General features: G+C 43.5%; 1 protein-coding gene and 1 long non-coding RNA gene across 4 annotated transcripts in view; one reads left to right on the forward strand and one right to left on the reverse strand.

Annotated features, from left to right (window-relative positions):
- LOC135091259 (uncharacterized) overlaps window positions 1–20,000 on the forward strand; it is a 185,719-nt gene that overhangs the window by 59,841 nt on the left and 105,878 nt on the right. The gene's annotated exons all lie outside the window — the stretch shown is intronic.
- Window positions 1–20,000, reverse strand: part of LOC135091212 (mucin-2-like) — a 73,309-nt gene that overhangs the window by 17,934 nt on the left and 35,375 nt on the right. For both annotated transcript variants that reach the window (XM_063988667.1, XM_063988659.1), the window contains exon 2: window positions 5,381–5,543. The gene's annotated coding sequence lies outside the window, so the exon portion shown is untranslated. The remainder of the gene's footprint in view (window positions 1–5,380; window positions 5,544–20,000) is intronic.

The raw sequence follows: 20,000 nt of genomic DNA on the forward strand, positions 1-20,000 counted from the left end.
CTACGCATGTTGTATTTTGTAACAATTTATTTATTATAACGTTTTCTTCCTTTTAAAATTTTATTAAGTTCTTGTGTGAGAGTTGTGATATTTTTAGTGGTCATTTTTTTGCGGTTCCTTTGTGCATGCTTAAGTGGCCGTGAATTAATCTGAGGCGCGCTTCCTCTTTGTGTGTGTGTGTGTGTGTGTGTGTGTGTGTGTGTGTGTGTGTGTGTGTGTGTGTGTGTTTAAGTCCTCATGAATGGATTCTCCTTCCTGTATGTACTCACGTGTTTGGTTACTTCATGTTGACAGAGAGAGAGAGAGAGAGAGAGAGAGAGAGAGAGAGAGAGTGTGTGTGTGTGTGTGTGTGTGTGTGTGTGTGTGTGTGTGTGTGTGTGTGTGTGTGTGTGTGTGTGTGTGTGTGTGTGTGTTCGTGCGTGCGTGCGTGCGTGTGTGTGTGTACTTTCCATTCAATGCCTGCGTCTCAGTCCCGCCCCGTGCCCATCCACCGCGTCCAGCCAGGCGGAACACGCATCACCAAACACAGGCATGGCTGTGCTGCGTGGCCTTCACCTTCACCCGCTCACCTTGGCCCGGCGAGGCGCACTGAGGACAAGGCAACTGCTGGGTGAATGTACTGCGGAAAGCGATCCAACACCCTTTGTTGTGGCATTCAGGATCAAAGATGATGCTTCAACACGCCTGGGAATACTATTGTTACTGTTTCAAATTACGTTCTCCAGACCAATTACGACGATATTTACGCCATGGGAGTATTTTCTATTTGGTTCGCTGTAGTTTAGTTTTGATCACCGGTTGAGTAACATGCTGCACTTAAGTTTGTTATGTGTAGCGTTTTCCCTCAGTCTCAAGCCACCTGATCAGCTGAGAGTCTCACAAAATCTGACAGTTGATGGATTCCTAGTAGATCAGAGGTCCTAAGATTGAGGGAACAAACGCTAAACACAATGGAAGTGAGGGCAGTGTTACTAGACTAACGACTGTGATTTAAGTGTTACCGTCTATTGCGTTAGTCTTGTTTTTCATATCGCTTTCTTGTCAAACTGTGATCTTTTAACTCAGAACCTTTTTTTTTGTGTGTGTGTGTCAAGGAGGTACAGTACATGTGTGGTCAGCGGTGAGGCGATGTACAAGAGAATACTGTTGCTGTCTTCCATTTCACTCATCACTTTCACCTTTTTTTTTTTTTGTCAAGCTTTGTTCAATGAATTAACTCAGCATTGTCGTCTTATGAAGGAAGTCCCTTGGCGTCGTGATGTTCTACCGCTCATCCGTTACTCTTAATTCTTCTGTTCCTCCTCACACTTTGCTCTTATTTCACCCCATCTCCGTTATTTCACTCTTCATTCCTTACTCTTCTTCCTTACTTCTTACCCATTATTCTTACTTTCCTCCTCATTCATTACTCTTACTTCTTCCTCTGTTTTCCATCCGTTGCTCTACTTCCTTCTTACTCCAAACGAGGCGCGAAACAAAAACTAGTGTACAAATGGTCCAGTCTTGAGGTCAGAGCTTTTTGAAATCCATGAGCGATTCGCAGCGATATCGCCCAGCCACAAGCTGAAGGCGGCTATCAAGACAGTGAGCAATGGGGATGCGCTTGTATGTCCATAGAAATTTTATGCCTGCGGGCGGCGACAGCGGTGGTGGTGGTGGTGGTGCGGGCCGTGTGCTGGTCGCCGCCTCCGCTCAGTGACTTGGCTCGTAAATTTGGCTCGTAACCGGATGCTATGATAATGTCCGCCACGCCGTCCTCTAGCAGCTCCCTTCCTGCACACACCAACGCCAGACCCCCGCTGCGTCGCCGCCTTTTTTTTTTTTCCGTCATAGAACTCAAAAGCCTCAAATTGCCGCTTTCTTGCATTGCTTGCTTTCAACACTTCGCCGTCAGACAGTCACGAGAGTTTCCGTCAGATGGCAGTCCTTCATGCTACTTCCATCCCGCCAAGACGAAGCCAAACTGAGGTGGTGGTGAGGCGTGACACGAGCGGCGGTGGAGTCAAGAGGCCTAGTCTCGCCTAAGTCATTGGTGTTTGAGCAATATGTCTGTGCTTTCTTTACGCTTTTGTGGTTATTGTTATTACAAGTGTTGGTAGTTCTAGTAGTAAGTGTAGTATTACCAACAGTAGTAGTAGTAGTAGTAGTAGTAGTAGTAGTAGTAGTAGTAGTAGTAGTAGCGGTAGTAGTAGTAGTAGTAGTAGTAGTAGTAGTAGTAGTAGTAGTAGAAGCGGTAGTAGTAGTAGTAGTAGTAGTAGTAGTAGTAGTAGTAGCGGTAGTAATAGTAAATAGTAGTAGCGGTAGTAATAGTAGTAGTAGTAGCAGTAGCGGTAGTAATAGTAGTAGTAGTAGTAGTAGTAGTAGTAGTAGCGGTAGTAGTAGTGGTAGTAGCGGGTAGCAGTAGCAGTAGTAGTAGTAGTAGTAGTAGTAGTAGTAGTAGTAGTAGTAGTAGTAGTAGTAGTAGTAGCAGCAGCAGCAGCAGTAGTAGCAAAATCCTGATTAAAACTAGATTTGCAGACGTGGACTTCGATTAGTTGTATAAATAAAAAAAATATTTATCATTACGCCGTACAGCGAAATATATAAAATTAAAAGACAATAAATAAAATAAAGAATAAACACTCCCTCCGGATAGTGCCCCGTGAAATGCTTAGTGACAGCATGCCGGCTTCACCTAACAATGCTTCGTGGCTTGGAACCTTCAGTATAAAAGAAAAGGAGAAGTTGCTGTTGTATATACCGGAGAGAGAATGCGGAAGTGCTTGGAGATAAAGCGACGATGGTGGTGAGCGTGATGTGGAGCTGCGGCGCCGCTGTGCACTGTGTGGGTGAAATAAAGTTGTATTCGTACTTTCCAGAAAGGTGGGAAGTCACATACGCGTCTTGACGGTTAAATGATGAGGGCGGGAAGCTCCAGGCAGCGCGGCACTGACTCGGGCACTAACAATAGGAGTGAGGATGATGATATATATACATTGTGTTCCCAGCGATCCGTCCCTTTCCTTCCCTCTGCACGCCATGCCTTCCCCCTCTCACTCGAGCCTTCGCCTTCACACACACGGCTTCCATCACAAGTCTGCGAAGCCCTATCCTTCCAGCAGCCGCCGCCGCCTCCTTTCTGTGATCCAGACGACCCCTTCCTTCCCCTCACGACCTGCCCGCCGTCCCTCGCCCTGCTCCTCGCTGCAGCAGCCCCGACAAGATGACTTACTGCGCCAACTGGTTGCAGCAGCAGGAAGAGGAGTTACCGCGGGCCCCGAGAGTGGCGGTGAGAGTCTTATCTTACCAGAACGTACGGCAGGGAAGAGAGAGAGAGAGAGAGAGAGAGAGAGAGAGAGAGAGAGAGAGAGAGAGAGAGAGAGAGAGAGAGAGAGAGAGAGAGAGAGAGAGAGAACTAAATATACTGTCAAGGTCCTTATCATAAGTAGATATTCTAATTGCAAATATCAGCATTATTTTTTGTATGAAAGAAATTCAAAGTTTGTAGAAATTCGGTGTTGTCTGATAGGTGAGGCAACTCAAAGCAATCCGATTATATATATATATATATATATATATATATATATATATATATATATATATATATATATATATATATATATATATATATATATATATATATATATATATATATATATATATATATATATATATTACATAAGCCGGAAATGTGGTGTTAGCAGGAGGTCGTGTCTCCCTCAGCAGCAGTGTTTATTCAAGGTCGTTTAGCTTCTCGATCACCTCGTTAACTGGTCGTTATGACGGGACGCGGTGGGGTGATATCTGATAAGTTGAGAGAGAGAGAGAGAGAGAGAGAGAGAGAGAGAGAGAGAGAGAGAGAGAGGAGGGTGGAAAAGATAAATTACTTTCATACAATTACAGACTAAAACAATATTGTACCCGCTCCCTTCCTCGTGAGTGGTACTTGAGGCAGTGCATCACCGCCACTCAGCGGGGTGGGCAGCTCACGCAGGTGGCGGCTCGGATTACTCTTGAAGGGTTCTTTGGTTTGCAGTGCGCGATGGAAGCCGCTACTTTGTCTACTCTCCCGGACCATCGTTGATCAAGGAATATTTACATGGTGTCATGAGATGTGTGTTTAAGAAAGTTCGCTTGTCTTTTTATTTTTTTTTCTCTCTATTTTGTCAATCAACCTCCATTGCTATCCATCCCTTTAATGAAGGAGTGAATCGCTGCCTTCACTCTTTCCTCCCTTTCACTGGTAATTTCTGCTGGTTTCTGTTTTGCAGCCTCTCTATGGCCTGAACCGTTTTAAAGAGGAGCATCAAAATATCCCAGGAGCTAATTTGGCCTCCTTTTTCCGAACTTTTTTTAAATTTTACGAGCGACATCTTGCCTGCTTTTTTTTTTTTTTTTGTGCCCTTGGTTGGCCTTCTTCACCCTTAAAAAGTATTTCATCACTGGATTGTTACTTTTTTTCACATTTAATTAGTTCAGTTCGAAAGAGGCACTGCAGGAAATAAGAGGCTCCATCAACTTTTGGATTACATGCGTGGCTGTGCATCCTGTGTGCTGGCCGTCACTGAAGACCCTCCAGAAAAAACAGTTCGGATTTGTTCAGCGAATTCCAAAAATATGAGTACAAGTATTTTCATCTGCTATCATATTTTATTTTGACTTAATAGAAAGAGGATCTAGATTAACTTCATCGTCCTCCGTGGCTCATACCAATGTGTCCTCGCCTTGTCGCAGACTTTTGTTTGTGGAATATTGATTACAGGCAGGAGGGAACCCTTGGCGCTTGTGATTAGAACTGTTTCCTTCCTCTGGTGGCGTAATCAGATCTTTTTATTTCAGGTAATCACATCACCCTGGAGACGGACACAGAGAGAGAGAGAGAGAGAGAGAGAGGAGAGAGAGAGGAGAAGAGAGAGATGGAGAGAGAGAGAGAGAGAGAGAGAGAGAGAGAGAGAGAGAGAGAGAGAACTCCTTCCCTTCTTTATTATCTCCCCTACATCCCACTCACCACCGTCACTGCCACCACCACCACCACCCACCACCACCACCACCGTCGTCGTCGTCGTCGTCGCCTTCGCCGCCCGCCGCCTCCATCACTCGCCCATCCATCGCGGCCGAGATTCAATAAGGCATGATTTACGCCCTCTCGTTAATCGTGGCCGTGTCCCATCTCGGTGCGCGGGGGGAACAAGGCAAAGGAGGGGCAGAAGGAGGAGGAGGAGGAGAAGAAGAAGAGATGGGGGAAAGAGCGTCTCGCCTATATAGTGTTTCCACGCCAGCCAAACAGGAACACACACACACACACACACACACACACACACACACACACACACACACACACACACACACACACACACACACACACACACACACCTAATATTGCACAAGTTCAAGCAATTACCGAAAGGAATTTACCGCTGATCCTCTTCTTTCCCACCAATACCAAACTGCAGGCTGGAGAAAGAGAGAGGAGGAGGAGGAGGAGGAGCGACCCACTTGCGGCAGGAGGTGGCTGGCTGGCTGGCTGGTTGGTTGTGGCGGCCGAGGAGGAACGAACGTCGCGTCTGGGAAAAATGGAAAAGAATCGTTGTGGTCTTGGTGTTTTGGGGGGGAAAGAATTACACAGGAAAATACGAGACGTGCTGAAATTGAGGATTAAAATGTGGATTTACGTGTATGCGGGAATAGCTGAGAGTAATGGAAAGTAAATTTAAGGCCGTGGCGGAGGTGTTTTCATTGCAGGCGAGGAAGGGGCGCGCGACAGATTGAGGTGTTCCTGCCAGTGGTGGAAAACAGGGTAAGGTAAGGTGGAGTGAAGTGAGGCGCGAGAAAACGAGAGGGAGGAGGCGAAGGTGCGAGGAGCGTGGTCATAAAGTTGCAGGAAACAAGATTGAGGAAAGAAGGAAGTCGTTAATGAGTACAAAGGGAGGAAATAGTGATGTAGCAAATAGTGTTAACGCCGTGAATTAAGCGGAAACATGTGATAACTGTCGTGAGAATAATGGACTAGGGATGAGTACTGCGTGTGTAGCAGCGTGGAGAAAAGAGGAACAGGAAACACAGATTCTTATGTTATCACGCCATGAGACCAGAAATGAAAGTTGTAAAAAATTATACATATAATCGTCATTTTGTCTCAAAGATGTTGATCTAATGACTTATATCAGCTCCATGTAGAAATATGATACTAATAAAAGAACCACCTGTAATGGTAATGTTTATGCCTATAACGTAGATCTAATGACGTGTAACCTACAAATGAAAATAAGGTTAGAATAATATTAATAATTTTGATCGTACGTTCGTAAATGTGAGTTACAAAAAGTAAATAACTGAAGGAGAATAAGATGTTAATGAAAATAATTTATAACCGTTTATTGAAATTACTTATTCTTCTATTTGTTTCTATTTCTGTTTATTTATTTTTTTATTTTTTTGTTGGTTGTAAGGGATTGCTTTTTAAAGATATTATATAAAAACAAATGAAAAGAAAAAATACAACCATAACTTGAACAATCCCAAGCAAATAAAGAAACTACAACGAAAACGAGTAAGAAAATAAAATGAAACAATAATCACGAATGCCTATAAACCCTTATTTTTTTGTGCCAAGGATCTAATTACCCCGCAGCAATAACGAGAAGTTAATAACAGCACCATAAGAACCCCCCCCCAAAAAAAAAAAAAATCAGGGCAGGCACAACGAGACGAGACGAACTAAGAAAGATCGGGTACTGGGAGTGAGACCGTGACGTAATCGTATTAGTCCCCAGGGTTCGTTCTTCCAATTACCTGCAGTCAGCAACAACAAGAGAGAGAGAGAGAGAAAGTAATAACGGGTGTATGAGATGACTCCCTAGAAAACCAAATTAAGAACAGGGAAGTGGTTAGTGGGGAATGTTGCTACAATTACCTGGAGGCAAAAAAAAAAAATAGAAAGTAATAAGTATATAAAGAAACGCCCATAGAAAAAGTTGCAAGGAAGTGATTAATAAAGAGTGTTGGGGTAAAAAAAATCTTATATGACTGACATCGTGACAAGTTGGAGGAGGTAGGTAGTGAAGGGGGTAGGAATGAGTACTTTATTCCTAACACAGGCAAAGGAATCAGTACTTTATTCCTAACACGGGCAAAGGAATCAGTACTTTATTCCTAACACGAGCTGAGAAATGAGTACCTTATTCCTAACACGGGCTGAGAAATGAGTACTTTATTCCTGGCGCGGGTATTGAATGAGTACTTTATTCCTTCACTTCCCACTTCCGATGAAAAAAATAAATAAATAAATAATAGGTAATCGTAACTTCCGCGTCAAGCTTGTCGGTACAGTCACCTACACCGGAAGTACAGGAAATAATAGCAGTTGTGTATATAAGTCATAAGAATATTGTATAGTTACGTACAACGATATAGTTAAAAAAAAAAAAATACTAATAAAAGTCATATAGTTTTTTTTCTTCTTTTTGTTTGTGTGTGTGTGTGTCTGTGTGTGTGTAAATGTCGATCCAGTTAACCCACAGCAAAGAAATAACGTAATAACACTTATATATATAAAAGAAAGGAAAAAAAAATAGTATACATTGATATGGCTAAGGAATTAAAACAGTCGTAATAATTTGAGTTGGTTCTTTTCTTTTTCAATTCTTTCCTTTCATTTTCTCTCTCTCTCTCTCTCTCTCTCTCTCTCTCTCTCTCTCTCTCTCTCTCTCTCTCTCCTCTCTCTCTCCTCCTCTCTCTCTCTCTCTCTCTCTTTGGGCGGCGGTGGTGTTGAAAAAAAAAGACAATTATCGGACCTTTTCTTATTCTGTTTTTTTTTTTTTTTTACCTTGATCTGATTACCTCGTGTATGAAAGGGAGAATAGCAGGTAAACATCCATTCATAACAAAGTCTCAGGTAGAATGTGTCTGAAGTGACCACATAAAGCAGAGCCAATGAGCCGACACATAAGTAAATAAATAAATAAATGAACAAATAAATAAATGGATAAATAAATAAATAAGTGAATAAACAGGAGGGCAACAAGAGAGGAAACATGTCAAGACTAAAAGCAGACCTAACCTAACCATTCCAGAGAGAGAGAGAGAGAGAGAGAGAGAGAGAGAGAGAGAGAGAGAGAGAGAGAGAGAGAGAGAGAGAGAGAGAGAGAGCGCACCACCCACTAGAACCATAATAGACATAGAGACAAGTAAAAAAAAGAAAAATCTCAAGATCTGCCGTGACACTGATAAGAACATCAAATATATCTAACAAAAACAATAGCAACACGTCATGAGGGAGGCGGAAGAGGCCTTACCGTACACGTGAAAGAGAGAGAGAGAGAGAGAGAGAGAGAGAGAGAGAGAGAGAGAGTTAAAAAAAAAAATGCCGAAAGGGAACGAAAAGAGTGCTAAAATCAGCGGTGACACTCGGGGAGAAAGTCACGGAACGGAGGATTAACGAGAAAATGAACAGCAGCAGCAACCTGGAGTCATGAGCGAGAGGCCTGTGTGTGCTGGGGACCTCCGTGTGGGTCGCCCCTTGTCTGCCTTGGTGCCGCGCCTCTCGCCTCGCCTCGCCTCTCCTCACCCGGCCCTTCCATACTTTAGTAGGCTTTACGAGGCATTGTTCACCTCCTCAATATGCACCAAAACGCGACGCGGCTTCCGACCACAGCCTGACAAAACATCTCGTGGAAAGCTCCTTACTCGTAAACCTTCCTTCCTTTCTTCTCTCCTCTACTTTCCTTCCTTTCTTCCTTCCTTCCTTCCTTCGTTTCTCTTTTCCTTTCTTTTTTTTTTCTTCATTCCTCGTCTTACTCCTTCTGCTAATTCTCCTGTTGCTCTTCTTCCTTTTCCTCCTTCCTCTTGTCTTTCTCTTTGTCTGTTTGTTGTTGATCTGGTTTTTTTTTTTTTTTGTGTGTGCTTTCTTTCATTCGCTTATTTTGTTGTTGTTGTTGTTGTTGTTGTTGTTGTTGTTGTTGTTGTTGTTGTGTTGTCCGTGAATCATAACAAGATACAATAAAATACATTCGTTCTTATCCATTCTTGCAGGACGTGACAAAACAAGATCAAGAGTCGAGTGTTGGGGATATCATTCGTTTGAAGTTTCCTTGCCATGTACAAAATTTCGTCTTCCATTATTTATTCCTCCAGCAAAACAGAATATACTTAGCATTTCAGAAATTCCATGTTAGTGTAAGTTCTTTTTCTGTTTTTCCTTCGCGTATTTTTTCTCCTCGCTCTCCGACACGTGCAGCACTTTTTCCTCCGTCAGGAATCTTCCCGCCGCCAGGTAGGTATTTTTTCGAACACGGCAATATACTTTTATAGTCCGTGATCCCAAGACCCTCTCTCATCACATTCCTTCCCACTCGGCCACGCGCCTTCCCCCCTCCCCTCCTCCCTTTCTTTCTTTTCCCGCTAAGTCTGTTTTCCCCGCTGCATCGCTCTATGCCTTCATTAACCTTTAACGGAGAGAACCTTCCGCCGGCGACAGAAACCCGAGCGAAATTTCACACTGAGTTTTCGTATTTCATCAAGTAAATGGCGGGTCGAGTGCGTGCCAAACCGTTTTCACTCTCGGGTCGAGTTTCCACGGCACTGAATTCCCTGTCGAGGCCGAGTTACCGTCACCCAGGCCCCGTGCTACTACAGGGGCCACTACGTAACTCTCTCTCTCTCTCTCTCTCTCTCATCCTCTCCTCTCTCTCTCTCTCTCTCTCTCTCTCTCTCTCTCTCTCTCCTCTCTCTCTCTCTCTCTCTTAACCACTACCACCTTCAACAAGTGCAGTGCGAAACAAAAGCCAAACATTTTCCATGACTTGGTACCACGCCAATCTCTGCCAAAGTCTACCCGATAACTTTTCAGTTTCATCTCTCCCCTGCGCTGTACTGTAAGTCACTCTTTCCTACAGCCCTGCTTTGGTCTGCCAGCCACGCTCCCTTCCCATCTTTACTGATACGCTTGTGTTGTTCCCTTTGTTTTTTTTTCTTTTTTTGTTGTTGTTTTTTTTCCGTTTTGGTTTGTCTTTTTATCAGTGTTGACCTTTCAAAGTCCCGAGGAGCTCCTTTGTGTAGGTCAAGTGGTCTTTTTGCAGTGTTCTTATTTTCTTTTGATTTTTACGACCAGCTTCTCGGAATCGTTCCCTATACTGGCCTTTCCAGTGCCCTCAACGTACTTTTTATCGGTTTTCTTTCACTAGTGAAGTCCAGTATATAATATTTATTCCTTGTATTTCAAATGTCTTCAGTATGGTACGACTCATCCTTACCAAGATAGTTTCTAGATTGTATTCACGTTATTTATCTTATCTAATTCGTGACCATGAAACCTTTAAATAGAATATCTTTAAGTCTACCTCCAATACTAATTATGTCGTTCTAGGTTTTCTGACTCTGAATCTGGAAAAGGAGGAAAAATTGTGTTGTGTATGTTTATGTGTGTGTGTGTGTGAGAGAGAGAGAGAGAGAGAGAGAGAGAGAGAGAGAGAGAGAGAGAGAGAGAGAGAGAGAGAGAATGTGTGTGAGTGTGATATGCACAACACCGGGCTGGACTGAGGCTCCCCACAGAGACAATGGGGCCATCACCTATTTTTCGCGTCCAGATAACTAAGCTTCCCTGTTGCCTATCCCTCGTCTCCCTCCTTCACGCCTTCCCAGCCCTCACTTGTTCCCATTACCACCCTCGCATTCCCTCTTCCCTGCCTTCCTCCCTCTCTTTACCTCCATACCCCTCCCTCTCCCTTCTTCCCACCGCCCTCTGACCCGGTGAACGCAATCCTGAACATTATAATATTATCCGTGACATATTTTCCACCTCACCAACACCATACATCCTTCCCTAATGGTGGCCTCTCACGCACATATCACTGCCATTACGCTCACTTCCGCTCTTCCTTCCCTCTCTGACTCACTCACTCCCTTCTCCCCTCCCCGATTCCCTCAATGTCGTCTCTGTTTTTTTTTTTTTTTTTTTAATGGAAACAGAGGATGTGTTTAAATCTTGGTGTTTTCGTCTTTTTTTTTTATGATTTTGTTTATCGGTAGTAGTTGTGCTATAATTACGGAGCGTCTCTGGTAGTTTTTCACTTCTTCTGTTACTACTACTACTACTACTACTACTACTACTACTACTACTACTCAACCACCACACCTGATGTTACTGTTACCTGTACCGCATTCTTTTTAACAGTTCATAGGACGTTTACGACACAAATATAATGAATTAAAAGTAATGAAAATATCTTCTTCTGACTTATTCGAAGTAAGTTACTAAAATTTTGTATTTATTGATCTTTACTTTTGTTCCTCTTCTCTCGCTTTTCCTATATCTATATGGGATCGCGGTTTCTTATCAGCCTTCACCTCTCTCTCTCTCTCTCTCTCTTCTCTCTCTCTCTCTCTCTCTCTCTCTCTCTCTCTCTCTCTCTCTCTCACTCTCTCTCTCTCTCTCCTCTCCTCTTTCCACTGAGGTCCTTCTCTCTCATTTTGTACTTATTGATAAAAACTAAAAAAAAAAATAAATAAATAAATATATAAACTACAGGAATACCACCACCACCACACCAACAACAACAACAACAACAAACAACAACAACAACAACAACAACAACAACAATAAACAATAATAATAATAATAATAATAATAATAATAATAATGATAATAATAATAGCTCACCACAGCAATAACATTAAAACAACAACTCATAAACGATGCAGTTAAGCGTCGCCCGACACACCACCGCAATTATCTAATGAATACCTGCAGGAACACCCAAAACCGGTACGGTGCTTACTTACCTGGAGGCTGGAGAAGAGGGAGGAGGAGGAGGAGGAGGAGGAGGGGGATGATGAGGAGGAGCGGTAGGGAGGAGGAGGAGGAGGAGGAAGAGGCAACAATAGCTTCACTTTCACACACTGCTTCTCTCTCTCTCTCTCTCTCTCTCTCTCTCTCTCTCTCTCTCTCTCTCTCTCTCTCTCTCTCTCTCTCTCTCTCTCCTCTCTCTCTCTCTCCTCTCTCTCTCTCTCTCTCTCTCCGCCTCTTCCTCGTTTGTCTCATCTTCCTATGCCTCCCCTTTGTTTCCCTTTCTCCCTGTTATCACCGCGGCGCCTCCCCTTGTACCTTCCTTCCAAACTTGTGTGCTCTGTATGTGTGTGATTTTCCCCCCATTCCCGTTCCTGTGTCTCTTCCGTGTTGCTCTCTCTCTCTCTCTCTCTCTCTCTCTCTCTCTCTCTCTCTCTCTCTCTCTCTCTCTCTCTCTCTCTCTCTCTCTCTCTCTTAACGTTAACGATTCTTAATTTTCTTTTATCTGTAATATTTCTTTGCTTCTCTTCCAGTTTATCTTTTATTCCAACCATTCCTCCTCCTCCTCCTTTTTCTCCTCTTCCTCCTCTTTTTATCTCACTTTCCACATGCGAGTATTCAGTTTCATCCTCCTCCCTTTCTCCTTTTCCTTATCTCCTGCAGCTCCCTCCCTTTCTTCCTCCTCCTCCTCCTCCTCTCTCCTCCTCCTCCTCCTCCTCCTCCCTCCTCCCTCCTCCTCCTCCTCCTCCTCCCTTCGTGACACAGAGGACGTGAGATGTAAGGAGATAAAAGGAACAAGTCTTTCATATACGAAGACTAAGAGAGCCGAAGAAAAAGGAAAGAAAATAAAAAAGGTGCCCATCAGAGAGAGAGAGAGAGAGGCACAGTCAGAGACAAAAAAAGTAACAAAAAAAAACAGTAAATAAAAACGAGTGACGTGAATCAGAACGGTTCACTAAAACATCAACTCAATCCAATCAAACCCAACCTTCTCTTGCTCCCCGCTTCCTCCTTAACCTCCCGGGAACGTGAAATTAAAAATGAACCACCTCGCCAGATTCTCAAATGACGAATGCGCGACTTAGCGACTCCTCCGGGCTACGATGCTGCGGCAAGCCTTGTTTTTGCCCACGTGACGGAGCGGCAGAGGTGAAGGGGCCGTGGCGAGAGCGGCAGGGGGTGGGAGAGGAGGTGTTAGAGAGGGATGGCGTTAGCACAGAGGGGGGATCAAGTTGAGGTCAATTGAGTTAGGGAATCAAGCGTCAGGCAGAGCGTGTAAATGGGGAAAGTCAGGCGGGGATCGAGCGAGTGCAGAAATATAGAGAGTTTTCGTTTCCCGGGGAGTGTGTGGGGTGGGTGGGTGGGTGGGTGGGTGATGATGGTGGTAGTAGTAGTAGTAGTAGTGGTGGTGGTGGTGGTAGAGGAGTAGTAGTAGGAGGAGGTAAAGCAAGAGAAGTGAGTGAATGATATGTATCGAATGTAAGAAGGAAAGAAATGTTATATTTATATTTGGCGTGTACATAAATATTTGGTGATTATTATGAATGAACCATAGAGGAGGAGAGGGAAGAGTAACAAAAGTCGGAAGAGAAAAAAGTGGGAGTGAGAGACGTATTGAAAGCATGAAAAGAGAGCAGACGTTTATTTACATGTGGGTGAGGTTTTTGTTGAGGATGAACAAATTGTACCCGAGGGAGTAGGGGAGTGGAAATAGAAGAAGGAAAAGAAAAAAACAAAGTGGAAGGGAGTAAATATATCGAAAGTAAAAAGAAAACAAGGGATATTCTTTTATATATGGGTGAAAGTATTCGCCGGAGATGAGTGAAATGTAGACAAGGAATAGAAGTAGAAGATAATAATAGAAGTGAAAGAAAAAAAAGAGGAAATTATTTACATACGAGTTCATGTGATTGTTAAATGTGAATGAATTGTCTCCACACTTACGATAGAGAAATAATCTGTTATACTTGTTTACTTGTTTTCTTTTGTTATTTTTCTTCTTCTCTCTTGTACTCTAGATTGCTTTTTTTTTTATGTCTTTCATTATCTTCAGTTTCTTCCATTTCATTCACTTTCAATCTCCCATCCTTATAATCTTCTTCTCCTTTTCCTTCTTCTCTTTCTCTTTCTCCTCCTCCTCCTCCTCCTCTTTCTTCCTCTCCTTCTTCCTTTCTCTTCCTTTCCCTTCCCCTTCTTCTCCTCCTTCTCCTTCTTTTTCTTCATATTCTACCCTCTCCTCCTTTTCACTCTATTCTTTAATTTCAAAATAATGACTTTTTTTTTTTTTTGCTCCTTACGAAAGAAGAGTGATTAGGGAGGATGAAAAATATATAGGAATAATAAAAGGAGGAAAATGAAGAAAAGAGGGAGAAAGGGAGCTGCATATATGAGCAGAGAGAGAGAGAGAGAGAGAGAGAGAGAGAGAGAGAGAGAGAGAGGTGGTTAAGGATTCTGTCACGTATCTTTAGTGTTTTATTGTAATTTCATTAAGATCACGTGATACAAACTTGCATTATCATCATTATCATACACTTTCTTTTCCTTCTTTTTTTTTTCTCTCTTTCTCTTCGTGAAGAAAAAAGAAGAAGAAAAGATGGCGCACGTTCGGCCCGTCGTCCCGCGTTTAATTTATTCATTCTCTTATGAAGAAAATTGAAGAAAAGTGGGTTTTACGAGATAATTTAATTAAGGTTTTTAAAGAGTTCTAACAAGTTCTTGAGTAGCTGGAGGGGAGGAGGAGGAGGAGGAGGAGAAACAGGAAGTAGAGGAGGAGAAGGAGGAGGAACAGGAAGTAAGGGAGGAGGAGGAGAAATAGGAGGGGGAAATACTACTACTAGTAGTAGTAGGAGAAGGAGGAGGAGGAGGAGGAGGAAGAGGAGGAAGAGGAGGAGAATTAGAATGAATGGTAATAATAGTAGTAGTAGTAGTAGTAGTAGTAGTAGTAGTAGTAGTAGTAGTAGTAATAGTAGCAGAAGGAGGAGTAGAGGAGGAAAAGGAGGAAGAGAAGCAGGAAGAGGAGGAGGAATAATAGCAATAACAGTATTAGTAGTAGGAGGAGGAGGAGCAGGAAGAGGAGGAGAGGAGGAGGAATAGTAGCAATAGCAGTATTAGTAGTAGGAGGAGGAGAACTACAAAGGAATACAAAGGAAAGAACAGATAGCAACAGCCCTCCTGACCCTAACGAGGTTGTATGTGTGACTATACCACCACTACACATTCTATAAGTAAGAGGTGAAAGGACAGCAAGGGTTACGGAAGGAGCACCATGCAGCACAGACGAAGGAACAGTCATAGAGCGCAATAGGAAAGGCTGAGAGAGAAACATGTTATATTAATACTATATAAAAAAAAAAAAATATGCAGGAGCGAAGTTCGTTGGTTGAGGGGCTGATGCAATTAAGTGCTTATCTAACCTGTGCTTAAATGTTCCTGCCGTGTTGTTACCTGTGCTGAGAGAGAATCATAAATATTAACTCTCTCTCTCTCTCTCTCTCTCTCTCTCTCTCTCTCTCTCTCTCTCTCTCTCTCTCTCTCTCTCTCTCTCTCTCTCTCTCTCTCTCTCTCTCTCTCTCTCTCTCTCTCTCTCTCTCTCTCTCCACCGCCGTCGTCGTTCATTTGATTGGTTCATAATTAATCAATCAAGCGGGAACTTATAGGATGTATATTCATTAATCTGGCGAAAGGTTATGGCGGCGCCTCATGAGAGCTCGAGACTCGGAGGTTTAATTAGACCCCGCGGAGGAGGTGGCAGAGATGGAGGAGGAGGAGGAGGAGGAGGAGGAGGAGGAGGAGGAGGAAGGGGTGGTTGTGGTGGTGATTATGGTAGTAGTAGTAGTAATAGTAGTAGTAGTAGGAGGAGGAAAAAAAGGAAGAGGAGGAAGAGGAAAAGGAGGAGGAATAGGAATAGGAAGAGTAAGAGAAAGAGTAGTAGTAGTAGTAGTAGTAGTAGTAGTAGTAGTAGTAGTAGTTTTCCACCATCTGGCTACGACTACAGAGTCATTCTCATACTAAATTTATCTGTGCTGTATACCTCTCTCCTAACTCCTCTGACTATAAGAAATTCTTTGACTACTTAACTTCCAAAGTGGAGCACATTCTGACCCTCTTCCCTTTTGCAGAGATCTCCATTCTTGGAGACTTCAATGTTCACCACCAGCTTTGGCTTTCCTCTCCCTTCACTGACCATCCTGGTGAACTAGCCTACAACTTTGCTATCCTCCATGACCTAGAGCAATTGGTGCAACACCCTACTCGTATTCCTGACCGTCTTGGAGATACGCCCAACATTCTTGACCTTTTCCTGACCTCTAATCCTTCTGCTTATGCTGTCACCCTTTCTTCTCCGTTGGGCTCCTCCGATCACAATCTCATATCTTTATCTTGTCCTATCACTCCAATCCCTCCTCAGGATCCCCCTAAGCGAAGGTGCCTCTGGCGTTTTGCCTCTGCTAGTTGGGGGGACCTGAGGCGGTATTTTGCTGATTTTCCTTGGAATGACTACTGCTTCCGTGTCAGAGACCCGTCTTTGTGTGCTGAGCGCATAACAGAGGTGATAGTGTCTGGCATGGAGGCGTACATTCCTCACTCTTTTTCTCGTCCTAAACCTTCTAAACCTTGGTTTAACACAGCTTGTTCTCGTGCTATACATGATAGAGAGGTGGCCCACAAAAGGTACTTAAGCCTTCCTTCACCAGAATCTCATGCACTTTATATTTCTGCCCGGAACCATGCCAAGTCTGTTCTCCAACTAGCCAAAAACTCCTTCATTAACAGAAAATGTCAAAACCTTTCAAGATCTAACTCCCCTCGTGATTTCTGGCATCTAGCCAAAAATATCTCCAATAACTTTGCTTCTTCTTCTTTCCCTCCTCTACTTCAACCAGATGGCACCACTGCTATCACATCTATTTCTAAAGCTGAACTCTTTGCTCAAACCTTTGCTAAAAACTCTACCTTGGACGATTCTGGGCTTGTTCCTCCCTCTCCTCCACCCTCTGACTACTTCATGCCTCGTATTAAAATTCTTCGTAATGATGTTTTCCATGCCCTCGCTGGCCTAAACCCTCAGAAGGCTTATGGACCTGATGGGGTCCCTCCTATTGTTCTCCGAAACTGTGCCTCCGTGCTTGCACCTTGCCTAGTCAAACTCTTTCAGCTCTGTCTGTCAACATCTACCTTTCCTTCTTGCTGGAAGTTTGCCTACATTCAACCTGTTCCTAAAAGGGTGACCGCTCTAATCCCTCAAACTACCGTCCTATTGCTTTAATTTCCTGCTTATCTAAAGTTTTTGAATCTATCCTCAACAGGAAGATTCTTAAACATCTATCACTTCACAACCTTCTATCTGATCGCCAGTATGGGTTCCGTCAAGGACGCTCTACTGGTGATCTTCTTCCTTACTGAGTCTTGGTCATCCTCTTTTAGAGACTTTGGTGGAAACTTTTGCTGTTGCCTTGGACATATCAAAAGCCTTTGATAGAGTCTGGCACAAAGCTTTGATTTCCAAACTACCCTCCTACGGTTTCTATCCTTCTCTCTGTAACTTCATCTCAAGTTTCCTTTCTGACCGTTCTATTGCTGCTGTGGTAGACGGTCACTGTTCTTCTCCTAAATCTATTAACAGTGGTGTTCCTCAGGGTTCTGTCCTGTCACCCACTCTCTTCTTATTATTCATTAATGATCTTCTAAACCAAACTTCTTGTCCTATCCACTCCTATGCTGATGATACCACCCTGCACTTTTCCACGTCTTTTCATAGACGTCCAACCCTTCAGGAGGTAAACATATCACGCAGGGAAGCCTAGAACGCCTGACTTCTGATCTTTCTAAAATTTCTGATTGGGGCAGAGCAAACTTGGTATTGTTCAATGCCTCAAAAACTCAATTCCTCCATCTATCAACTCGACACAATCTTCCAGACAACTATCCCCTCTTCTTCAATGACACTCAACTGTCCCCCTCTTCTACACTGAACATCCTCGGTCTGTCCTTTACTTATAATCTGAACTGGAAACTTCACATCTCATCTCTAGCTAAAACGGCTTCTATGAAGTTAGGTGTTCTGAGACGTCTCCGCCAGTTTTCTCACCCCCCCAGCTGCTAACTCTGTACAAGGGCCTTATCCGTCCATGTATGGAGTATGCTTCACATGTCTGGGGGGGTTCCACTCATACTGCTGTTCTAGACAGGGTGGAATCAAAAGCTTTTCGTCTCATCAACTCCTCTCCTCTAACTGACTGTCTTCAGCCTCTCTCTCACCGCCGCAATGTTGCATCTCTTGCTGTCTTCTACCGCTATTTTCATGCTAACTGCTCTTCTGATCTTGCTAACTGCATGCCTCCCCTCCTTCCGCGGCCTCGCTGCACAAGACTTTCTTCTTTCTCTCACTCCTATTCTGTCCACCTCTCTAACGCAAGAGTTAACCAGTATTCTCAATCATTCATCCCTTTCTCTGGTAAACTCTGGAACTCCTTGCCTGCTTCTGTATTTCCACCTTCCTATGACTTGAATTCCTTCAAGAGGGAGGTTTCAAGACACTTATCCACCAATTTTTGACCACTGCTTTGACCCTTTTAGGGACTGGCATTTCAGTGGGCATTTTTTTTATTAGATTTTTGTTGCCCTTGGCCAGTATCCTTCCTACATAAAAAAAAAAAAAAAAAAAAAAAAAAAGTGGTAGTGGCAGTCGTAGTAGTAGTAATAGTAGTAGTAGCAAGAAAAGAAGGATGAGAAGGGTGAGAAAGTAGAAGAAGAAGAAGTGGAAGAAGAAGAAGAAGATGATGATGATGAAGAAGATGAAGAAGAAGAAGAAGAAGAAGAAAATGAATGACCAAAACAGAGATAAACGATGACTTGTTTTCGCTTCACCTTGCACGCCTCTCTCTCTCTCTCTCTCTCTCTCTCTCTCTCTCTCTCTCTCTCTCTCTCTCTCTCTCTCTCTCTCTCTCTCTCTCTCTCTTTCTGAAAAAATAACAACAACAACAACAACAAAGAACAACAGAAACAAAAACACAGGAACACAAAGGAAGACCCAACAGCATCAGACACGTTGACCCTTACGAGAATGAGATAAGCACCACTATTTAACCTAAACAAAATAAGACACAAGATAGTGAAAGGGAAGAGGACCACCACCACCACCACCACCACCACCACCACCAAGAGGACAGTAAGAGGTGCAGGTGATATTTCCAGCTTCTCTACCAGCGCTGTAAGACTCCTGAGTGTGTTAAAGCTTCTTCAGAATTATACAAAAGGGTTCGTAGAAAGAGGTAGTAGTAAAATAAAGCCATTAGTGAGTTTTCCCCGATCCACTCGTGCGTCGTAATTCTTCTTCCTCCTCCTCCTCCTCCTCCTCCTTCTCTGCACCATCTCCTTCTCTTTTTCTTCCTCTTCCTTCTCTTCTTCGTTTTCCTCTGCCTCTTCATTGTTGCTTTCTCTTACTATCTTTCTTTTATTCGTGACTCTCCTCTTCCTCCTCCTCTTCCTCCTCCTCCTTTTTTTTTCTCCTCCTCCTCCTCCTCCTCCTCCTCCTCCTCCTCCTCCTCCTCCTCCTCCTCCTCTGTCTTCCTTACTTTCTCCTCTCTCTCTCTCTCTCTCTCTCTCTCTCTCTCTCTCTCTCTCTCTCTCTCTCTCTCTCTCTCTCTCTCTCTCTCTCTCTCTCTCTCTCTCTCTCTCTCTCTCTCTCTCTCTCTCTCTCTCTCTCTCTTACTTTCCATCTTCATTTTATTCTTTCATTTTCTCACTTTTAGCTTTTCTTCTTCCTCCTGGCCAAACCAGTGACCTCTCCTTTCAGTGACCCTTGTGTGACCTCCCAGTGACCTCCCAGTAGCCTAAGACCCACCCACAGTGACCTCTGACCTGAATGAGACCCGTGACCAGTCTTTAGTGACCCTTGACCTCTCTAGTGATTCCATGACCTGTGCACAATGACCCTTGACCTGCCTTTAGTGACCCGCTGTTGCCTTCCTTCTGTGCGTGTGTGTGTGTGTGTGTGTGTGTGTGTGTGTGTGTGTATGTGTGTGTCTGTTTTGGCTGCCTGTTATTTTATCTGTTTGTCTGTCTTCCTATATCTCTGTCTGCCTGTTTATTTGTCTGTCTCCCTGTCCCTTTGTTTGTTTGCATGTTTGTTTGTTTGTCCGTTTGTCTCTCTGTCTGTCTGTCTCTCCGTCCGTCTATTTGTCCGTATGTATGTATGTATTTTCCGAGTACCTATGATTACGTAAATTAAATTGTTTAA

This window comes from Scylla paramamosain, chromosome 3 (assembly GCF_035594125.1).
Source record: "Scylla paramamosain isolate STU-SP2022 chromosome 3, ASM3559412v1, whole genome shotgun sequence".
NCBI classification, from domain to species: Eukaryota; Metazoa; Arthropoda; class Malacostraca; order Decapoda; family Portunidae; genus Scylla; species Scylla paramamosain.